At 55.7% G+C, this 22,281-nt stretch overlaps 1 protein-coding gene across 3 annotated transcripts in view; it reads left to right on the top strand.

Moving 5' to 3' along the window:
- The first annotated feature begins 9,687 nt into the window (after positions 1-9,687).
- FBXO42 (F-box protein 42) overlaps positions 9,688-22,281 on the top strand; it is a 46,685-nt gene continuing 34,091 nt past the window's right edge. For 2 of the 3 annotated variants that reach the window (XM_039697443.1, XM_039697440.1), the window contains exon 1: positions 9,688-9,710. The gene's annotated coding sequence lies outside the window, so the exon portion shown is untranslated. Of the gene's footprint in view, positions 9,711-13,713; positions 13,862-22,281 lie in introns of those variants that run through there. The other variant, XM_039697441.1, reaches the window with a different exon arrangement.

The following is a 22,281-nucleotide window of genomic DNA, read 5'->3' as shown; positions in this document are numbered from 1 at the left end:
GGAATTCCTGGCACTGCTGAGGGGATTCCAGCTGCCTCCAGACATCCACTGAACTTTTGGGTAGGAAAAGTCTCCCTTTGTGCTTAAATAACAGCCAAAAGCAGCTCCCCACCTCACACACCTCTTGGTGTGTCAGAAATTGTGTTTTCTTCTAAACACAGGCACTGACTCTGCATTTTCCAGGCAGCTCAGTGCTCATTACTAGGATGTTTGGAATTGTAGGAATGGAGTGTTTGAACACCACGTGCAGACACAGCCCCAGCCCTGAGCAGCCTCACAGCTCGTGACAGGGATCACTGCACCAATTTAAAAGCAGAATCACCTTGGCACTGCTCATTTTTAATTAAAATCAAATCCCTGCTGCTGCTCTGCACGGATCCATCCGTCTGCTGATGTCACTCCCTCTGCTCTGCTGTGTCACGCTGTCACTGTGTGGGTAAGGAGATAAAATTAGGAGCTGACTTGGAGGGCAATGCCAGAGGCACTACAAGCACCACAGGCATGAGCTGTCTGCAGAGGCAGCTGGATGTGGCATCCCAGGACCTGGGCAGGTCACTGTGGACAAACCCCAGGTGTCCATCACCTGAGGGGCTCCCCCAGCTCCCCCTTCCCACACAAACTTGTCTGCATCACCAAAAAGCAAGCCTGCTTCACAGCCCCGTGCAAAACCCCCTCCCCATAGATTAGTAAGGAATCTCACCCACCTATTTTTAGGGCTATTATTTGTGGATGCCAAACGGGACCCAAACAAACAGCCTGAAGAAGATTCTGTTCTCTGACATTTAGGCTGCATTTGTGGACAAGGACGTCATGGAAACTGAGCTCCAGCCCCACCACAGCCACCCCTCCTACCCCCACCCTGAGGACAACAGCCAAGAGGATCCACAACCCCCCTTGGAATGCAGACACAGACCCCAGGACACGAAGCTGCTGCTCAGATCCCACATTCCTGTGGCCTGGCATCCCAGAGAGCCACCCAGCCATTAAGCTGCCACCTCGGGGGTGCTCCTAGTGAGCTGCAGACCCTCAGCACCCCAGGAATGTGTCCTTCAGGAAAGGACAGCCCTGCAGAGCTCCACGGGATGGAGGCACATCCCCAGGCAAATCCAGAATATTGGGAAGCACAGGGGCCCGAGTCAGCCCTGCTGCTGGCCAGAGAACCTTTTGGGAACACGTGCAGTGCCCTGGACACGCACAGAGCATTGTCCCCCATCCCTGCCTGCCAGCAGGGACCCTCCAAACGCAGGAGCACCGGCAGCTCCCAGCCCGGCTGATCCGGGCAGCAATAACAGGACAAGCCCTGGCTGCCTGTTCCCCCAAGGTGAGTGAGTGGCCACGACTGCAGGTGTCAGGAAGGCAGAGACTTTGTGTAAATCACCTACACTGGGTGGGTATTTCCCCCTCTTCCTTCAAAATTCCTCTGCAGAAATCCAGGGGAGATCCCTACTGGAGCACAAGGCAGCAGATCCAGTGCTCTCCTGGATCTCTGGTAACATTCCAAACCTCTGGAAAACTTTAACCACATTCTCTGCTATATCTACTCCAGCACAGCCTCCTACCCCTTCTCACCCCAGTAACGTGGAATGCCAAAGCCCAGAACGAGTGAATTTTGGCAGGAGCTGGATCCTCCCAAAACCACGGCCTCGTCTGCTCCTTACAGCATCACTGTGGCAATTCCTGACAGAGACAAACTCCAAAGCCTGGCTGATGTTCCTTTCTTTAGGAAATAAAACCAGATTTTAAGATCTAAGGTCACCAGAGCTGTTGATGGGGACCTGAACCTGGAACTGCTTCCCCAAAACACCCTCAGGAAAGAGCAGATGTGAGCAGTCCCTGATCTCCTCGTTACCCACCTATTTCTCTCCTCCAAAGAGAAATTAATCTATTAATTACTGCAACATTACAATTCCTGAGGCTACTGGGAATCAGCCTGCTGCATTAATTAGTCCTCCACGCTCAGGCCTGGCAGTGGCAGGCCAGGACAGCCCCAGGTGTTTGTGTCTCCATGGCAGATCTTGAGGACATGGAGCATTTTTGGGAACAAGCCTGGCAGTGCCACAGGACATTCTCAGCATTTAGGGGTGTGGATATTTAGGGGTGGGGGAAGCACTCAGGGGGGCAGCAGCTCCTTCCCCCTTGCTGCAGTATCCCCAAACCAACCCTCACTTCCCACTGTTCATTCCCAACCTCCAAACCTCCAATTTCTTACCAAAACCCTCCCTCTGCCCAAACAACACCGAGCAGCAGAAACAGAAACTTCCATTCCCAGTTTCAAGACTTTTTTGGACCTGTTACAGCACTTCAAGCAAACATTTGGTAAAAGTTTGCCCCAGATCTTTTTGGTGTGGGAAATCCAAATCCATCCTGGGCTCATGGCAGCACAATGGCAGCAAGAGAGGGGGGACTCTGCCCCTCTGCCCCCCCAGGGGAGCCCCCCAGCCCCTGCCCTGACCCCAAAACCCAGTTTTCCTCACGGACACAGCTCCTGCACACCCCAGCCTCGTTAGTGTGGCCTCTGACCACAGCAGTCATTAGCAGAAGGAGGTCACAGTGTCACACTCCAAAGTATTTCCCTTCTGACTCTGCTGGACTTCAACCCCATTGAGCACCTCCAAGTGACAGGAGGTGACACCTTCAGACCCAGTGACCCGGAGCCTTTGCTGGCAGGTGGCACCCATGCCACCCTCACGTGTGACAGACAGGAGACATTGTGCCACCTCGGGTGCCCTGTCCTCCCTGAGCACTGTGACACAAGCTGGGGACAGCCCCCAGGCCAGGCCAAAGTGCATTCCCATCCTCCTGGAGTGGCCAATCACAGGGACACGGGGCAGGTTGTCCTTCCTGGGGACACGGCTGGGATCAGTGGGGGCACTGGGGGGGCTGCAGGCAGCAGCTGGGAGCTCAGTCTGCAAACTCCAGGGGGGAAAAGACACATGAGGAGAGGAATTCCATGGGGTTTTTAACCCGTTTTGGATTGCCAGGGTAATGTTTGACCTGCACAGAACCAGGGAGTGTCCTGAGCTGGAAGGCACCCACAGGGATCAAATCCAGCCCCTGGCCCTGCACACACACCCCAGCAATCCCAGCCTCTCCAAACCCTCCTGCAGCTCTGGCAGCCTCGGGGCTGGGACCATTCCCTGGGGAGCCTGGGCAGTGCCAGCACCCTCTGGGGAAGAGCCTTTCCTGATCTCCAACCCAAACCCCCCTGGCCCAGCTGCAGCCCTGCCCTGCTCCTGTCCCTGCTCACAGGCAGGGATCAGAGCTGTCTCCTCCCTTGGGATGAAGCTGAAATAGGTTCTGACCTGAAATCAGTCATTAAGACTCTGACACACTCCAATTTTAGCTGGCAAAGGAATAACCAATGAATCCACCTGCCAAGCACCAGTTGCAAGCTGAGGATCACCCATGACCATGGACACACTCAGGTTTGGAGCCCAGCTTCCACCTACTATTTAATTATTGGTTTATCCAGGTAAACAGGCCTGAGTGTCACCAACTGACCTCTCATTTGTGTTTGCCAGCTGGGCCACACAACACCACAGAAAAACAAACCAGGAATTAGGGCTCATTAGTGTTTTCTGACCCAGACTGGCCTCTGAAGCCCTTCCCACCCTTACTCCTAACTCAGACGTTACTCACGGCCTGGTTTTCCATCTGTAACTCCCCATTCCACAGACATTCCAGGGCTCCAATTAGACACCAGGGAGGTGACAGGGACCCAGAGGCCCCACGGAGCTCTGCTGCACCCTGGGACAGGGGACACTGCCAGAGCAGAGGGTGCTGCCTGCCATGGTCCCTCAGGGGTGGCACATTCCCAAGGAGCTGCTCCGTTCCTGGGGCAGTTCTGATGGCACAGGAGCAAGAGACAAATGGAGGCCACGCTGAACATCCAAACAACCACCAGAGGATTTGTTTCACAGCTCCCTGAGTGACCAAACTGAGCTGGGTTGGGTTTTTTGGGGTTTTCTTCAACCTACTGAGATTTTCCTGATTCCTGATTTGGGAGAGCTGCAAGAGAGACATGAGGTGAATTTTAATTAGGAGGCCACAGGATCTCTGCTTGGCCCAGAGCTGCCTCTTGCTAACAAACCTTCTTTAAGGCCTTGAGCAGAAGTTCTCAGCCTCACCAAAAGCTACAAACAAAAACTCCCAAAACTAAAAATCTGATGTATTTGCTTTACCAAGGAGCACCCTATGGGTGGAATATTAAAAAATTACATGCTAGGACACAGATTGTGTATCCCAGAAAACTCACCATGGATCTCCTGCTAGATCTCTACTGTTCCCTCATGTGCTGAAAGGTCTGAAAAATTAAATAACTCAGGCTCTCAACAGTGGGAAGTATCAGCATCACAGAATCCCAGAGTGGTTTGGGCTGGAAGGGACCTTAAAGCTCCTCCAGTGCCACCCCTGCCATGGCAGGGACACCTCCCACTGTCCCAGGCTGCTCCAAGCTCCATCCAGCCTGGCCCTGGACACTGCCAGGGATCCAGGGGCAGCCACGGCTGCTCTGGGCACCCTGTGCCAGGGCTGCCCACCTCCCAGGGAACAATTCCAGTCCAGTATGCCACTAACCCTGCCCATTCCCTGTGTCCTGGCACTGTCACAAGAGGATGTGTTTGGAGCTGCTCCCTGGTGTCTCTGCTCTACTGCAGCCTCCTCCTGAGCACCAACCAGCACTGCCAAGCCCTGTTCCTGTATGCTGGGATCCACCTCGTGCTGCCTTGGATGGAAGAAAATCACAGAGCCAGGGAATGTCCTGAGCTGGAAGGGACCCACAGGGATCAAATCCAGCCCCTGACCCTGCACCCACGCCCCAGCAATCCCAGCCTCTCCAAAGACTCCCGCAGCTCTGGCAGCCTCGGGGCTGGGACCATTCCCTGGGGAGCCTGGGCAGTGCCAGCACCCTCTGGGGAAGAGCCTTTCCTGATCTCCAACCCAAACCCCCCTGACCCAGCTGCAGCCCTGCCCTGCTCCGGTCCCTGCTCACAGGGATCAAAGCTGCTTCTCAGGAGGAGCTGCAGGTGCTGCAGCAGAGCCTCCTCCTGACCTCGCTGCTCTGTCCTCACCTGCTGCCTCCTGTGGCTGTCACTTTGGGACACCTGAACGTCCCCAGCTGCACCAGCATCCATCAGGACCACAAGAACCACAGGACAAGGGGAGGCTGGGCTCTCCTGTGCTCATCCTGCTCCCTGTGGGCACCACCAGCACCCCAGGACTCCTTCCTGCCAGGCACAGAGTGAAATCCCCTTCCTGACCCCCAGGGATGGCCAGGGCAGCTCCTGCCCCTCTCCCAGCCTGCAGGCAGCTCACTTCCCACAGCCCTGCAACTGCTCCACATCACCCAGAGCCCAACAACTGCAAGAGCAGCTGCTCCTCCTGCCCGGCCCCAGGAGCAGCTGAGGGAGCTGGGAAGGGGCTCAGCTGGAGAAAAGGAGGCTCAGGGGGGACCTTGTGGCTCTGCACAGCTCCTGACAGGAGGGGACAGCCAGGGCTCTGCTCCCAGGGAACAGGGACAGGAGGAGAGGGAAGGGCCTCAGGCTGGGCCAGGGCAGGCTCAGGGTGGACACCAGGAGGAATTTCCCCATGGAGAGGGTGCTCAGGCCTTGGAACTGCCCAGGGAGGTTTGGAGTGCCCATCCCTGGAGGTGTCCAAGGAAGGCGTGGAGGTGGCACTCAGTGCTCTGGGCTGGGGACAAGGTGGTGACTGGCACAGGGGGGACTCAATGATCCTGGAGGGCTTTTCCTACCCCATGACTGTGTGATTCCCCAGGGAATCTCCCTGCTCATCCTGCTCACCAGCACAAGCACCTCTGAGGTCACCAGCATGAACTCCCAGCAGTTTGGACTGGAAAAGGGTGTGAGAAAGGACAAGTGACAGAGATTTCTCCTTCTAAGGCAAAGCACCTGGGAGGTACCAGCAGGAAGGACAAACTGGGAGGACGCTCCACGGCAGGACTGGAGCATCACGACCATTTTAAACCATTACTCAAGGCCACAGTCATGGGCTCCCGAGGCTCCAGCCGTGTCCCTTCATGGAGCGCTGGAATTAACTCCGAGCCGGGCACGAGGGGCGGGCGAGCGGCTGCGCCGCCGGCCTGGCACGGCCCCTCTCAGGCGTTCAGTTACAGGCGCTATTTTGCTGCCCTGGCTCTGGCCAGCTGTAACCCAATCCCTTGCCCACAGCCGCGGCCGGCTCCTTGTGCCGAGCTCCTTGTGCCCTCCGATCGCCGCGGCCCCGAGGAATTCGCCACAAGCAGAGTGTGCCCGGCGGAGTTTCCCCTCGCTGCGAGCAGCCCGCCCGCCCACAGTGCTGCTGGAGCAGGGCTGGATCAGCGAGCACAGCGCTCACAAACCCGCGCGGTGCCCGAGCGTGCCCGCACGGTGCCAGCCCAGCCCCGGAGCCGCTGCTGCAGCGGGGGCCCAGCTCCAGGGCCCGGGCTGCGCCTGCCCCGCTCTGCCCCAGTGACGGAGCACGTTCTGATCGGGGAAAGGCCGTGGGGAGCGCGCCCGCTGCCCCCGAGCCCCGCCAGGGTCACGGCCACGCCGGGCCCGCACACTTTGGCCCTGCTCGCCCCTCCTGCTCCACCCCCGGCCAGCGGAGCCTTGCGCGGGGCTGGGCCGCGACCCCGCCGAGCCCCGCCGGGCCGAGGGGTGGGACACCGAGGAGCTCACGGGGGGTGGAGGACGGGCGGGGAGCTGCCCCAAGGAGGGACCTGAAGCGGGGCTGAGGAACCGGCGAGCAGCGGGGCTGGGGGCGACCCGCAGCCCCCCGCGCCCAGCGAGGCCGCGGCCCCTTTAAGAGGCCTAGCAGCGCCGCGGGGCGCGCGCCGCCCGCCGGCCCGCGCCCGGCAACGCACGCGCAGCGCGCGGAAAGGGCGGGAAGCGGCGGCGGGGTGCGGCGCCACAGCGCCCCCTGGCGGCCGGGAGGACCGCGCTCAGGGCGGGTCAATGCTGACGCGTTTTCACGTAGTTTTTGTGTTTTCCTTAAATTTTAAGATGTTTTCCCTTAGTTTGGGCGTGCTTTCCATTTGAGATATTTTCCCTTAATTTTGGTGTGCTTTCCCACCATTTTGAGGAGTTTTCCCTTAATTTTGAGGCGTTTTTCCTCGATTTTGGTGCGCTTTCTCCTAATTTGGGGGCCTTTTTGTCTGTTTGCTTTTCTATAGTTTTGTTTTCCCTTAAACTTTTGGGTCTCTTCTCTTAGTTTTAGCGTGTTTTCCTCTAATTTTGGGTTATTGGACAAATCTTTCCCAAAATTTAGGCTATTTCAGCCTCCAGTCCCTCCTGCAGACATCCAGGTGTCCATGTGTCCTTCCATCCAATTCATTCCTCTTCATTTAAGCCTAAAGCTGCTCTCATGGAGCACAAGGATCAGCTCCAGCCTTCAGAAACATCCAAAATTTCCCACCACCCCTAATTTCTTAAACCTTTCTCATTTATATCCAAGATATTCACCACTCCAATGTTCTCCTTTGAGCTCCGAGCCATACAAAGGTTTTTGGGGTGGGATTTGCGTTTCCTTTTCCTCGCTCAAAAATTAACTTCAGCACCCTAAAAAACCCACGATTTTCACACAGGGAGTTAGAGAATGCCCTTAAATCCTGAACTTTTCCCCAGATTCCCGCCCAAGAGCCAGAGTTTGCCGGCAGATGGCGACTGGACTCCTAGAAATATCCCAATAATCCTCCAGCTAAAACAACCCTGATCCCTGTGGTCTGAGTCCCCAGCTCCTCTGCCAAGCCCAAAATTTGGGCAGGGAACTCCGGACACCCCCTCAGGTGGATTTTGGGGGGCTGTTTATCCAAGGTGGAACTGTTGGAGGGGGTTTGGGGGTTGTGCAGTGCTCTGTGGCATTAAATCCTTGGATTTCAGCTCTTTTGGCAGCTCACAGGGGTGGGATTTGGCGTTTCCCTCGAGAAATCACAGCAGCCTGGGGCTGTTCCTGCCCATCCTCTGGGATTTTTCCAGAAGGAACAGGAAGCGAGTTTTCCAGCAGCCAGAGCCGGGCATGGTTGGCTCGATCCCTTCCAGCATTCCAGTGGCGTTCTCTGGGATGTTCCCTTCCATCCTGCTGTAAAAAATCCCTGTCCCAGCCATGTCTGACCCCGCGCGTCCCAAAAATCCGGGATGGATCCGTTGGGAATGATGATGATGGAGGAGCCACACCCCAAGGGAGCTCACCTGGTGGGGGACAAACCCCACGTGTGTCCCCCAGCCCTGCACAGGGAAACTGGGACATCCCATAGTCCATCCTGGTTATCCCACAGTGCACCTGGGACATTCCACGCCTTCTCCTGGGTTATCCCACCCTGCACAGGCCACCTGGGACATCCCATAGCTCATCCTGGTTATCCCACAGGGCACCTGGGACACATCCCATAGCTCATCCTGAGTTATCCCACAGAGTACCTGCAACATCCCGTGGCTCCTCCTGGGTTATCCCAGCCCTGGGCCATCCCACAGCTCCTCCTGGGATATCCCTCAGGGCACCTGGGACACATCCCATAGCTCATCCTGAGTTATCCCACAGAGTACCTGCAACATCCCGTGGCTCCTCCTGGGTTATCCCAGCCCTGGGACACATCCCACGGCTCCTCCTGGGATATCCCTCAGAGCACCTGGGACACATCCCATGGCTCCTCCCGGGTAATCCCAGCCCTGGGACACATTCCACAGCTCCTCCTGGATTATCCCAGCCGTGCAGGAGGCACCTGGGACATCGCATAGCTCATTCTGGATTATCCCACAGGGCACCTGGGACATCCCACGGCTCCTCCTGGGTTATCCCAGCCCTGGGACACATCCCACGGCTCCTCCTGGGATATCCCTCAGAGCACCTGAGCCATCCCAGGGCTCCTGGCCGTGGATCCCGGCTCTCCATGCGGCTCCTGGAGCAGGCCTCAGGCAGGGCACGGCCCAGGATGCTGAGCTGGCTCCTCCATGCGGGATGCAGGCCAGTGGGACAGACAGACAGACAGACAGACAGCATGGCAGTGATCACCTTTATCCCAGATAATAATGCCCCCACACAACCCGCCAGCGGGATCTGATGGTGAAACACAGCCCCGCGGAGGGCTGTTCCCCCATGGATCGGGCTCCACTCCCTTCCTCAGCTCCATGGGCAGGGGCACCACAGCCCGGCAGGCTCAGCTCGCACCCCGCCGCCCTGCCGGGCCCTCAGACGCCCCGCGTCTCTGAGGGGTACGCGGGGACACGGCGGGGCTGCACAGGCTGAGGGGCGCCCCTGCGGGCACTGCGCGGCCCCGTGGCCCAGCTGCGCCTCCCGGGGCTGTGGATGAGGGTGGGAAACCGGGAGGGAGCGGGATAAGGAACGGGGCAGGGAGCGGGACCCGCCCTGGCATCTCCGCCTCAGCGCCGACCTCCCCAACATGGCGGCCTCGCCAGCCCGCCTCGCCCAACATGGCGCCAGGACCGTCCCAACATGGCGCCGGGACCATCCCAACATGGCGGCTCCCACGCTGCGCCCCGAAGCGAAGACTTGACCTTCCCATCATGGCGCCACCACAGCACCACCTCCCCATACCCGCCCCATCGCCACGTGACTCCAGGGGGTGGCCCCGCGCCTGCGCAGTGCGCGGCCGGCGCGGCCGGGGCAGCGGCGGGAGGGCGGGGAGGGAAGATGGCGGCGCCGGTCGGAGCCGTCACCGGGGCGACGCAGCGGCCCGGCCCGGCCCGGCCCGGCGGCAGGTGAGAGCGGCCCCGCGGTGCGGCTTCCCCGGGCGGGGCCCTTCCCCGGGGAGCGGGGCGGCGGGACGGGCCCCTCGGGGCGGGACAGGCCTGGTGTGGAGGGGCCACATTGGAGGGTGCGGGGAGCCCCAGGGCCAGCCCCTGTTCACCCCCTCACAGCGTTTTGGGGGTCGCTGCGGAGGGCAGAGCCCACGGGGGGCTGTGGCCCCTTCTGGGAGGGGGAAGCCCCTTCCCAGCTCCGGGGGCTCCCTCAGGGCGGGGAGAGAGCAAAGCTTGCCCCTAAAAAAGCCGCGTTGCCCCCTAAAAAACCCGTATTGCCCCCTAAAAAAGCCGTGTTGCCCCCTGAAAACCGTGTTTCCTTCCCGAAAAGCCAAGCTTCTCCCCCGAAAGCAGTGTGTGAATGAGTGTTCCTCATTCCTCAATATGCCGTTTTCTCCTCTAAAATACATGTTTCCCCCAAAAAAGGCATTTCCCCAAAAACCTCGCGTTACCCCAGAAAAGCCATATGTTCTCCCTAAAAGCCACGATTCCCTAGAAAACCTCATGTTTCCCCCAAAAGCCACGTTTCTCTCCTAAGACCTCTATTTTCCTCCTGAAAAGGCATGTTTTCCCTAAAATGCCGTCTTTCCTCTCTACAAGCCACGTCTTTCCCCCAAAACTCCATCCTTCCCCCAAAAAAACCTATATTCACCCTCCCTCAAAAAAAAAAAAAAAAAAGAAGCCCCATTTTCCCCTAAAAGCCCCGTTTTCCCCTAAAAGCCCCAAAATTCGGTGCTGGCACGGGGCAGTGCCAAGGCACAGGCTGGCAGTGCCGGCATGGGGGGAAATGGCATTTTTTGGGGGGGAAATGCGGCTTTTAGGGGGAGACCATGGCTCTTCAGCTTTTGAGGGAGGGGAAATACGGCTTTGGGGGCCAGGTGTGGTTTTTTGGGGGGGCTCAGCGGCTCTTTTGGGGGGCAGGCATGGCCGGCGGTGTCCCCAAAAGCTCAGCTCGCGTGGAAACAAAGGTGAGGCTGAGTCCCCGTGGCTCATAGGCGTGCAGCCGCCTCTCCCTGGCTCCGCGGTGTGTCCCGGTTCCGAACGGGACCGGGGGCAGCCGGGGGGCCCAGCCCGGCCCCCCCGGCCCCCTGGGCTGTCCCTCCCCGGTGTCTGCGCTCGGGGCTTTGGGATCGTGCTCGGGGCTGGGCTGCGCTGGGCAGCGCTGCAGGGCTCGGCAGGAGCGCTGCATTATCTCATCCTGCCCAGCCTCACGGCTGTGCCAGCCGCCGCTCCCAGGCGCCGGGCATCTCTCAGGAGGAGCCGGAGCAGGGCCGCGGTGTCTCGCTGTTCACCACCCGATCTCCAGGGAATGCTCGGAGAGGAACAAAAGGGGAGTCGGGAGTGGGAGATAACCCCGGGATCGCCGGGAATGTCGTTTGTGCTCGGCCGGCTTTAATCATCCCTGGGAGCCGGCTCGGGTCAGCAGCTGGAGCTCTTCCCCGCGGCTGGACGGGACGGAATCGCGGCCAATTCCCGTGGAGGAGCCGCTGACCCCAGTCCGTGCCCTGGCTGGGAAGGGGCCTTTCCCCACCCGCCCTTCAGGAGCGGAGCCTCCCCGGGAAGCCGCGGCTCGGGGGCGGTGCCGCCGTGTCCTGACAGAGTGCTTTATATCGCGACATAGCCCCGCAGCCGCGGCTTAGGCTGTCTGGAGAGCAAGTGCCACAGTGGGAGGATTCCTCATTCCCACAGCCCTGGGTGTTCCCACCACCATCTCTTCTCCCTTTTCCTTATGCCAGAGAAAACCTGAGGGGAAAATCCCGGTTTTCAGCCTGTGTCCCCCTGGGCTTGGCATTTCCCTGGTGTCACAAGTGGGGGAGAAGAGAGCAAAATCTTGGGCAGAATTCCAGCTGTTTCAGAGAATCCAGAAGGGTTTGGTTTGAAGGGCTGTGCAGACCATCCCTGCCACGGGCAGGGACACCTTCCCCTCTGCCAGGTCTCTCCAAGCCCTGTCCAGCCTGGACACTTTTCCAGGGCAGGGCTGTTCCATGGTATGGACTCCATGCTGTTCTCCCAGGGTTCTGTGTCTCCGTGCTGGGGCGGCGGCAGAGCCACATCCCGTGGTTGTTTTGGCGTGGCAGGGATGTTTGTGTGTGTTTTTCCTGCTGTGCTCCCCGGAGTGTTCCCTGACAGGTGACTCCACCCAGGCAGCATCAGCATTGCTTTTCCAGGGTTGGCAGGTGAAGCTCTTGGGCTCAGAAAGGCTCTGGACAGTTTTACCATTTTCTCTCGTGGGTTTTTGCAGGCAGCATGTACAATTTTCAATTTTAATTGGAGTTTACTCCAGCCTTTATTCCCTGGACTCCGTTTTTCCCCGTGTTTGGCTGTGGGAGCAGCCCCTGAGGGGAGCTCACCTGCAGGACACGTGCTCCTGCCCTGCCTGGGCTTGGAATGAAGGTGGGGTTGGTTTGTTCCCACTGCTGAACGTGGGTGACCTCTGATTTGGGGATTCCAGCCTCGGCGTCAGCACCTTCTGCAGAGGTGTTTGCTGCCTGGGAGAGCTGGGATGTGCTCCTTGTCCCGTCCTTAATCCCAGGAAAGGCAATGCTCACAGCAGTCTGCACGTCTGCCAGGAGTGACAGGTTTGGAGTGGGAGCTCAGGGAGGGTCTGGCTGTGTGTTCCCGGCTTGGGGAAGGTCTGGCTGTACATTCCCAGCTTGGGGATGGTGTGGCTGTGCATTCCCAGCACATGGATGGTGTGGCTGTGCATTCCCAGCACATGGATGGTGTGGCTGTGCATTCCCAGCCCAGGAATGGTGTGGCTGTGCATTCCCAGCACAGGGATGGTGTGGCTGTGCATTCCCAGCCCAGGAATGGTGTGGCTGTGCATTCCCAGCTTGGGGAAGGTTTGGCTGTGCATTCCCAGCTCTGGAATGGTGTGGCTGTGCATTCCCAGCATGGAGATGCTCTGGCTGTGCATTCCTAGCTTGGGGATTCTCTGGCTGTACATTCCCAGCACAGGGATGGTGTGGCTGTGCGTTCCCAGCTTGGGGATTCTCTGGCTGTACATTCCCAGCACAGGGATGGTGTGGCTGTGCATTCCCAGCATGGAGATGGTGTGGCTGTGCATTCCCAGCTTGGGGATTCTCTGGCTGTACATTCCCAGCACAGGGATGGTGTGGCTGTGCGTTCCCAGCTTGGGGATTCTCTGGCTGTGCATTCCCAGCCCATGGCTGATCCCTGGAGTTCTGTTCCCAGGGCTTCCAGGAGCTGCTGGGTTTGGGCACAGCCCGCTTCCACCCCAGCCACTTCCACAGGATGTGAGCGAGGGCTGCTGGAAAAGGCTTCCCACTCTCTGTGTAAACAGAGCTGCGCCTCCAAGGGAAGTGATTTTTCCCTGTGTGTTCCGACAGGGGAGGCTTTGTTGGAAAACATCCAGTCAGGATTTTCCTAAGGCTGGAGGTGGGTGAGCTTCGGGCTCTGACTTGGGAAAGGCAGCATCACCTGGAGACGGCTGTGAGGGCTTAAAGAAAGGTGCTGGAGCTGGAGCCAGGCTCAGGTTTGGCCCAAATCCAGATGAAAGCTGGGAAGAGGCCTCTGGGAATGCTGCTGTGCTCCAGGGCTGTTTCTGCAGGTAGGGGCTCCCTCCGGAGCGCGTTTCCCTCCCCGAGCGGTGCCGCCGGCGTCTCTGGGCTGTCCCCAGCAGCATGCAGGCTGTGCTGCCAGGAGCAGCCAGCACAGCTTGTGATGGAGTTGGGAAATCCAGGTCAGAATTCCTTTTGAACTCGCCTGCACTGCTGGATCAAAGCAGAGCAGGGGTGACACATCCACGTGAAAACCGAGGCTCGTGTCGAGCAACCTGCAGGAATCAGGGCTCTTCCTGTCAGGAATTTGCTGTTTCAGGAGCTGCTCGGGACTGTGTTCTCTCCCCCATTTCTATGGCAATCTTTAAATATTTATCTTTGCTTGCTGAACTCCCACTGCAACATCCATGACTGAGAATCCTCATTTTCCCCCCATGGGAAACGTGGATGCAGCTCAGGCACCGGCAGTTGGCAATTCCAGTGCACTGCATCTCTCCCTGGGTGCCAGACTCCTCTGGAAGCATTTCCCTGCCTCATTTTGTCTTGTACCTGTGCCAATTTTATCATAATTTGGGGTTTTGGAGGCTTAAGGTAAGTTGGCAGAGCTTTTTTTGTTTATTTGGAGCGTCTCTTTCCAGGCCAGGTTGGATGGGGCTTGGAGCAAATCTAGATGGTGTCCCTGTCCCTGGCAGGGAATGGGATGAGCTTTAAGGTCCTTTCTAACCCAAACCATTCCATGATTTTGAGTCCTGTTAGGTTTCAGTGGGCAGAAGATCATCTCTGGTTTGAGGAGTGATTTGGGGTTTTCTGGGTAAAAAGCAGCTCAGAAATGTCACAATCTCGCTGTGAAGTCAGGGTGGTTGTGGGAAGAACTGTCCATCCCCAAACTTCTCACACCAGGGAATCTGGGACACGGATTAATCATTGCAACTGGGTTTTTGTCACTCTGGAGAGCGTGCAGTGTGATTTATTTGTGCTTTAAAAGAGACTCAGGAAGCCTTTGGGTGCTGTTATCCTCACGCTGAGTTTCCAGGGAAGGGGCTGGCTGTGGGAATCGCTGCCTTTTCTTGTCCCTGGTGCTGGATGCACACCAGAGCCTTTTGCCACCCGTCCAAAACACCTGGGAAGAGAAAACCCTTCCAGGTGTGAAAACCCTTCAGGTGCAGCTCCCTCTGAGCAGCACCACTGTGGAATTCCTGCCTTCAGTTCCTCTGAGCAGCTGCCTTTAATCCGTGCTGCTCTTCCCAGAGCTGCTGCTGGGCCGGGCGTTTCCTTTCCCAGTCCCAGCAGCTGCTGGGAATCCCTGAAAGCTCCCAGACTTTTGGGTTTTTGCAGACTTGTGGGTGTCAGGAGGGGCACAGGGGATGCTGTAGCCTGCTCTGAGCAGGACTCCTGGATGCTTTGAGATCCAGGATGTGTGATGATCAGGGATTTGCCCCGTTCTCCTGCTCGGAATGGTGCTGGTTAATGGTGATTGTTGTGGTGACAGGATGGTAACAAAGGAACATCTTGGGGAGCTCATTTGTCATTGAATGGTAGCAATGAACCTGAAATTTGCACAATTTCCCTGAATTTTTGTTTGCTGATGAACACAATATGGATTTGACTGTGCTTTTTCGTTGTCTCTTTCTTAGTATTTGATATTTAAGCCTCCCTAAACGCCCAGGCTTGAGGCGTGGCACAAAGGATGGAAGGATGGCTCCTGCTTTCCTCATCCCCAATATCCAGTGCTTCTGCTTCTGCATGCATTGCCTTTGCCATTAGCTGAGGAATAAGAAAATCCTGTACAAAACAAGAACAAATGCTCTTATTTATTCTGCTCAAATCAGTGGAAACTGCAGCAAATCCTCCTCCAGCCCTCTGGGTGGGTCAGACTCATGAAATCTGTTCCAAATGGAATCCCTGGGTTGTATTTTCTGGTCCTGGCTCAGCTGTGGTTGGGGTTTGCCTGGTGGTTGGTGGGTGCTGTTCCCAGCCCCTCACACCTCTCTGTGCTGAGATTTCCTCTGCATTTAGTTCCAGTTGTCCTTCCTTTCAAGCCAGGGCTCCAAGGGCATGCAGAGCAATCCTTCCAGTTCTGTAATAACAGGGTTGCACTGCCACCACCCTGGGGCTGGTCTGCACCTCAGATCTGTCCCTTCCCATCTGCTTTACCCCCTCAGAGACCCCAGGCAATCCTCTGCTGCTCACTGCCTGCTGTTTGCTGGGCACGGGTTGGGATTTTCCCCCACTGAGGTGCTGGTCTGGGGGGAGATGTGGAGGAGCAGCTCTGATCCCTGCCTGTGAGCAGGGACAGGAGCAGGGCAGGGCTGCAGCTGGGCCAGGGGGTTTGGGTTGGAGATCAGGAAAGGCTCTTCCCCAGAGGGTGCTGGCACTGCCCAGGCTCCCCAGGGAATGGTCCCAGCCCCGGGGCTGCCAGAGCTGCAGGAGGGTTTGGAGAGGCTGGGATTGCTGGGGTGTGTGTGCAGGGCCAGGGCTTGGATTTGATCCCTGTGGGTCCCTTCCAGCTCAGGACACTCCCTGGTTCTGTGCAGTGTGTTTGGCAGGAGTGGAGCTCCAGGAGAGCAGCTCTCAGCTCCACTGACAGGGAATCCCAGGGATGCTGTCTCCCTGCAAAGCACCAAGCTCACGCTGGCTCCCTGGGGTTCTGGGCAAGGAATTGGGATGCCTCAAGGTCAGTCCCATGGTGAAGCTGGTGTTTCCCTCTTCCCCAGCCTTTTGTTTTTTTCCCCAGCACTGCCTTTTGTCCACGCAACATCTCACCATGGCCCTTTAGGCTTGTAGGTTCTTCTCTCCATCCCCATTGCACAGCACAGCGAGGGCTCCATAGTCTGGAATTGCAGAGGCTGGTGGGTATCTGCTCTCCCTAATTCACATTTTCTGCTAAAGAAACCCAGCCATGAATTCCAACACCTTTGGACTGCACACCATCCAGCACCTCTGTGGGGTCAAGGACATGCTGTTTGCTTTTTAGGAATATCACACTTCCCATCACCTTTTAAAGATTTTATTAGGGCAGCAGAGAATCATGGAATGCTTTGGGTTGGGAGGGACCTTAAAGCTCCTGCAGTGCCACCCCTGCCATAGCAGGGACACCTCCCACTGTCCCAGGCTGCTCCAAGCCCTGTCCAGCCTGGCCCTGGGCACTTCCAAGGATCCAGAGGTAGCCACAGCTGCTCTGGGCACCCTGGGCCAGGGCCTGCCCACTCTCCCAGGGAAGGGTTTTTCCCCATATCCCATCTGAACCTCCTCTCTCTCGGTGGGAAGCCATTCCCCCTTGTCCTGGCACCCCAGGCTCTGGTGGAAAGTCCCTTCCCGTGTTTCTTGTCAGCTCCCTTCTGTTCCCAGCTGTCTGCACAGCCCTCTGACCTCAGCACAGGGAGCTGCAAACCTCTGCTCCCTGAATCCCTGTGCTGCAGAGGCTTTGTTAACCCCAACTTCTTGTGGCTTTTGTTCCTTTACCTGCAGAATGGGGTTAACTGTGGAATGTGGAGGGCTGGAATGTTTGAGGCTTTCAGGTTGTGTCTCTGTGGTCAGACCAGATGTCTGTCTGTGGTGGAAACTCTTTTTGTTCCACCTGAGAGGGAAAATACCTTCCATATTGTTTTGCTGTGTTTAGCAAACAGATCAGCCTTTAAACCCCTCTGAGTGATCCAGCCCTGCTCCTGGGCACTGCTGGGGATGGTTAATCCCTGCTTGGGAGCTTCCATCAAAGGCCTCACCTGGGCAATGGCAGGGCTGGGCATGGAGGAGAGCACAGACAGCTTTGGTGTGAGACACAGCCAGTGGGCATCCCAAAAGCACGTTTGGGTGTGTGTGACACTAACCTGCTCCTGGGCACTGCTGGGGATGGTTAATCCCTGCTTGGGAGCTTCCATCAAAGGCCTCACCTGGGCAATGGCAGGGCTGGGCATGGAGGAGAGCACAGACAGCTTTGGTGTGAGACACAGCCAGTGTTTGGGTGTGTGTGACACTGCTGTGTCCCAGGAGGTCAGATCAGAGGGGAGAGCAGAGGGGTGCTCATTCTGGTAATGCCCATGTGGAGGTGGTGGTGGATGTCCTGGTGTCCTGCTTGCTAACAAAACCATGGCATCAGCGCTGCTGTCAGGTCAGCAGCGTGTCTGAAAGCCCTGGGCATCGATTCCAATCAAAGCTTGGCCTGCCAGGCTGCAATAAAATGGGTTTTTTACAGTATATCTTTCTCTTTTTATGGCTTGAAAGTCAGTAGCCTTGAGCTCATCTTTGCTTTGGGTGCAAGGTCTGGGGGCTGATCGTGACTTGTGTGTTTTTGTGGGGAGAGGAAGGTTGTGGTTGCTGAATCTGGGCTGAAGAATAGCTTTGTTTATTGGAAAAATAAAATTGTTACACCCCCCCAACTCCTCCTTTGCACTGTCAGTGGCTGGACAGGAGCCAGATGTGCCCAGGTGGGCAAGAGGCTGATGGCCCCTGGCTGGTCCAGGATGTGGCACTTGGGGACATGGTTTAGTGGGGACATGGTAGTGCTGGGGGAGCAGTGGACTCTGTGATCATGTAAGGGTTTTTCCAGCCTTACCAATTCCATGATTCTGTGATGGATGTGTGAGTGCTGCCAAAGACCATGTCATGATGGAGAACCAGAGGCTGGAGCATGAGCACCCACAGCAGGAAAACCCTGACCTTGACCTGGCTGTGCTTGGCTTCATTTTCCTGAAACTCCATCCTTTGGAGCATGAGCACCCACAGCAGGAAAAAGCAGGAAAACCCTGACCTTGACCTGGCTTCATTTTCCTGAAACTCCATCCTTCGTTCCCACAGTGAAACATCCAGCCTGAGTCTGCAGCAGTGTTGGACCCCAGAATCCTGCCTGGGTTCTGTGGACAGCACAGAGTGAGGTGTGGATCCTGGCTCTTCCCAGCCTCTGGAAGTGCTGGTGGTTTCTGAGGGGAGTCCTGTGTCCAGCCCTCAATGGAATTTTGGAAACAAGGCTTACAGCCTTTGCTTTCCCTCCCAGTGATTCCTGATTCTGCTGCCCCCTCTGCTCGATTCAACAGGAGCAGCCAGGTCCTGCTCTAGGATCCAGTGGTTCAGGTGGGATATTGGGATAAATCCTTCCCTGGCAGGGTGGGCAGGCCCTGGCACAGGTGCCCAGAGCAGCTGTGGCTGTCCCTGGATCCCTGGCAGTGTCCAAGGCCAAGCTGGACATTGGGGCTTGGAGCAGCCTGGCATGGTGGAAGGTGTCCCTGCCCATGGAACAAGATGAGCTTTAAATTCACCCCCAATACAAACCATTCCATGATTCCATGATACTCAGTTCCCCCAAGTTCCCTAAGACTGGAAAGGGACTGGGAACATCCTCAGCAAAGGCCAGAGAACTCCAAATCCCAGAGACAGAGGAGGAGGAGGAGGCCTGACGCTCCCATCCCGAGCGTGCAGGGTAGGAAATGCCATTTTCCTGCTCCCCAGTGCCTGGGGGCTGCAGGAGCTGCAGGAGGTGGATGAGCTCCAGGGCTCTCCCAGCCAGGGAAGCTCTGGCACTCACCTTTCCTGCAGGACACGTGGGGACCGTGGCTTCCCTGGGAATGGCACTGGGAGATGTCCTGGGCATCCCCCACTGCTGCTCTGCAGGGACTTCAGCAAAGCAATCCCACGAGCCCCTAGTGCAGCCCATCAGAAAATCAGGATGAAGAAATCCAGTATGTTTGGGTGTTTTGTTAACAATCCCTTTGCCAAGATATCTCCATGTTTTTCATTTGGTTATTCCACCTGGACAGTTGGAACTGGGCGTTGGGCTGGGTGGAAACCCAGAACTTGCAGGAGTTGTGTTTTCAGGCTGATTTTTCAGCTGAGCAGAAGTGGGCTGGATTTGGGTCAGTGGCTGTGTTTTCCTGGTGGTTCCATTATAAATTCCCTTCATTTGTGCAGATGAACCAATTTTGGTGACTTTGGGAGGTGCCAGGGGTGTAGGACACGGGGAATGCTGTGACATTCTCACAGGCTTCTCCAGACAATTCTCCACAGCTTTCCAAGAGCTTGTCCAGGAGCTCCTGTGCTCTCCTGGTGAAGGGAGGGGTGACAGCAATTCCCAGGATCTCCCAGTGTGGGTTTGCTCAGCATTCACAATCAGGAATTCTTGCCAGTAAATCATCCTGAGCAGATTTGGATAAATCGTTTTTATCCTGAAAAGTTCATCCTCCTGCAGCGGATGTTACACCAGGAGGAGCAGCTGCCCTTTTCCTTGGAAAAAACCTCAATTTTCTGCCTCAAAGGCTTCTGTTTGCTTGGTTAGGGGTTATCCCGGGTTTTGGGGCTCGCAGGGAGTTCAGTTTGCAAATGGAACAGGATTTGTTTGCGGGGAAAGCTGAGCTGAGGAGAACTGGAATTCTGGGCTTGGCGGGGGCCGGCAGAGGGAGCGTGTGAGCCCGAAATCTCCTCATTTCCTACTAAATTTAGGGGATTTCGGGAGCACGGGAAAAGGGAGCAGCTCCTCTTGTGCTGCCAGGACTTGGCAAGCCAGGTTTTGGCAGGTTTGAAACAAATCCAGCTCTTTCAAGGGTAATAATATTGTCCAAAACCATGGAAATTCTCCAAATCCATACATCCATAACAAGTGGAAGGGTTGGTGGATGGTGGAGATTTTGGCTTTTTTCATGGCTTTCTGCAGGGATATTTAAGGATTGTCTTTTTTAGTGTGGAAAGGCAAATACAGAACTCCCAGGAATTATCTTTTCAGACTTGTTTTTCACATGAGCAAAACCGGGCTGGATTTTGGGTTAGTTGAAGTGTCTTTCTCGTGCTTCCATTATAAATTTTCTGCATATTACTTCATATTTATTAAGATTTGGAACCATTTATAAGGTGTTGTAGTAATAATAATGATAATAATGATGATGATGATAATAATAATAATAATAATGATGATTATTTCCCTACATGCACCTCAAGTGTGGTGTCATTAAACTCTGCTGCTTCCCCTTTTCCTGTGAACCCCACACCAAGAAGTCCCTCAAACCCCAGCTCCCTGATTTGTGTTCCACCAATAAATCCAGGATAACCCCCCACATTTTCATTCTGGGTTTCAGTGCGTTCATTTTGTGGGGAAACAGATTCAGCAGGATTTAGTTGTAGGTTGCTGTGCTGTTTGTGCAATAAATCCTGCTGTGTAATCTCACACTGCTGCTTATTTTTGAACTGAAACCTTGGAAAAAAATGAGCAGGAATCTGGAATAGCCAAGGGTCAGCTCATCACTGGGCTGGGAGGAATTCCTGGGATCTTGGTACCTTTTATTGCAGAAATAGCAACCAAAATTCAGCTGCAGTGGTGCAGTTCCAGGACAATGGGGAGCAGTAAAAATCATGTAATTTGGAATTTTTTGCTGAAGTCTCTAAACCCACAGTTCTAACAGGCAAAATTCTAACAGGCAAAACCATCACAGGGAGGTTGTGCTGACAGAGAAATGGTGGCATTTTCAACCTTGCAGATGGAATTTAGGAGTCCTTTCTTTTCCTGAGTGGCTTATATAAAACAAAAACAATTTCATTTTGGAAAAAACAGGGAAAAGCTGTTCTTCAAAGAACCCTTGGAAGTGCCTGTTTTGCAGGGATAAGGAGTGTGCCTGGTGCCAGTATTCCTGAGGTCTCGCTCTGCACAGACAGGATATTGCTCATCCCACAGCTTCCCAGAGGCTGTATTTTCTTTTTTTGGACTAAAATCTGCTTTTTTTCCCCGTTGTTGAGCTTGCCCAGCAGTTGATTTCCAAAAGGATCAGTTCCAGCTGCTGCAGGTTAGGGAGGACTGGAAATGTTGTTTTATTTAGTGGTGTTTATCCCAGTCCTGGATCTCATGGTTCCCACAGTCCTGTTGCTCCCTGTGCTGCTGCTTTTATAAAATATTGTGCTTCTCCTTGGAAATAGTGCTGGATTTTCATCTTTTCACCCCAGAAAATGTCTCAGGGCTTCTTTTAGGAAAAAAAAAGGAGCAGGGAAAGCTGCAGGTGAAGTCCTTGATGGCACAGGTGGGGAGACAAACACAAAAATACTAAAAATGTGGAAAGAATCCTTCCCATAGAGATAAGATTATTTTTAAAGGAAAAATGGACCGTTTCTCTCTGGTGGAAGAGGATTTTTATTTGAACTGGGGCAGAGAATGAGCCAGAAGCGTGGCTGTCCCCAGAGTGCCCCCCTGGAGACGCGGGCACGCCGAAGAAGCCATTCCAAAGTGTGAGGAAGAGTCTGGAGCAGGTTGGACACAGTTGCTGCCTTCCACCCCCACATTACCACCAGGGTTCCTGGCTGCCTGGTGCAATGAATTCCCTCTCTCCTGGCAGCCCAGGCTGGGTCCTTCCACACACCTGGAATGTTTTGTTCCTCCTCCTTGGAGGGAGCATTCCTTGTGGCCTGTGGAAATGAGCATTCCCTGTGTGTGCAGTGCTCTGACTCAGGACCTCTCATTGCCATTCAGCAGCTTGCCCTTGGAGGCTTTTTTCCATGAAATCCATAAAAAGAGGGGGCAAAAGGGCAGGTCAAAAACCCTGCAGGTTCAAGCACTTCCTGAAGCAGCTGGAAGCTGTGGAGAAGAGGAGGCAGCTCAGGAGGGAACCACCAGTGCCCCCCACGCCTGAGCTTTGGGTTCCATGGGACCAGGAGAGGGTCTGCAGGTAGGAAAAGCTCCTGGGACCAGGAGGGGACTTGCAGGAGCAGCTTTTGAGCAGTGCTTCAACCCAGTGGGGTTATTTTTGCCTGCATTTAATATTCCTCAGCTGTTTGTTCCAGATAATTACTTTAGGAATAAATAGCAGGTTCTTAACTAATTTCAGGAGGGGAGAGATGGAAAATGGAAGTGCTCTGAAAGGAGGAAAAGGATTATGGAATGTTTTGCCAGCTGGCAGAGGAAGGGGCAGGCAGATTCCGGGGGCGCCGGCAGAGCTGCGCTCCTGCTGCCCTTCCAGTTCTTCCTCTGGGCTGCAGGAGCAGCTGCCTTCCTCCTTGCTCCAGCTCCAGGATGATCCTGAACGCCCCAAAACCTTCCTAGTGCT

This window comes from Passer montanus, unplaced genomic scaffold (genome assembly GCF_014805655.1).
Source record: "Passer montanus isolate IOZ18808 unplaced genomic scaffold, ASM1480565v1 scaffold118, whole genome shotgun sequence".
NCBI lineage: Eukaryota > Metazoa > Chordata > Aves > Passeriformes > Passeridae > Passer > Passer montanus.
Note: the sequence above shows the minus strand (reverse complement) of the source record. Positions and strands in the feature narration are given on the sequence as shown.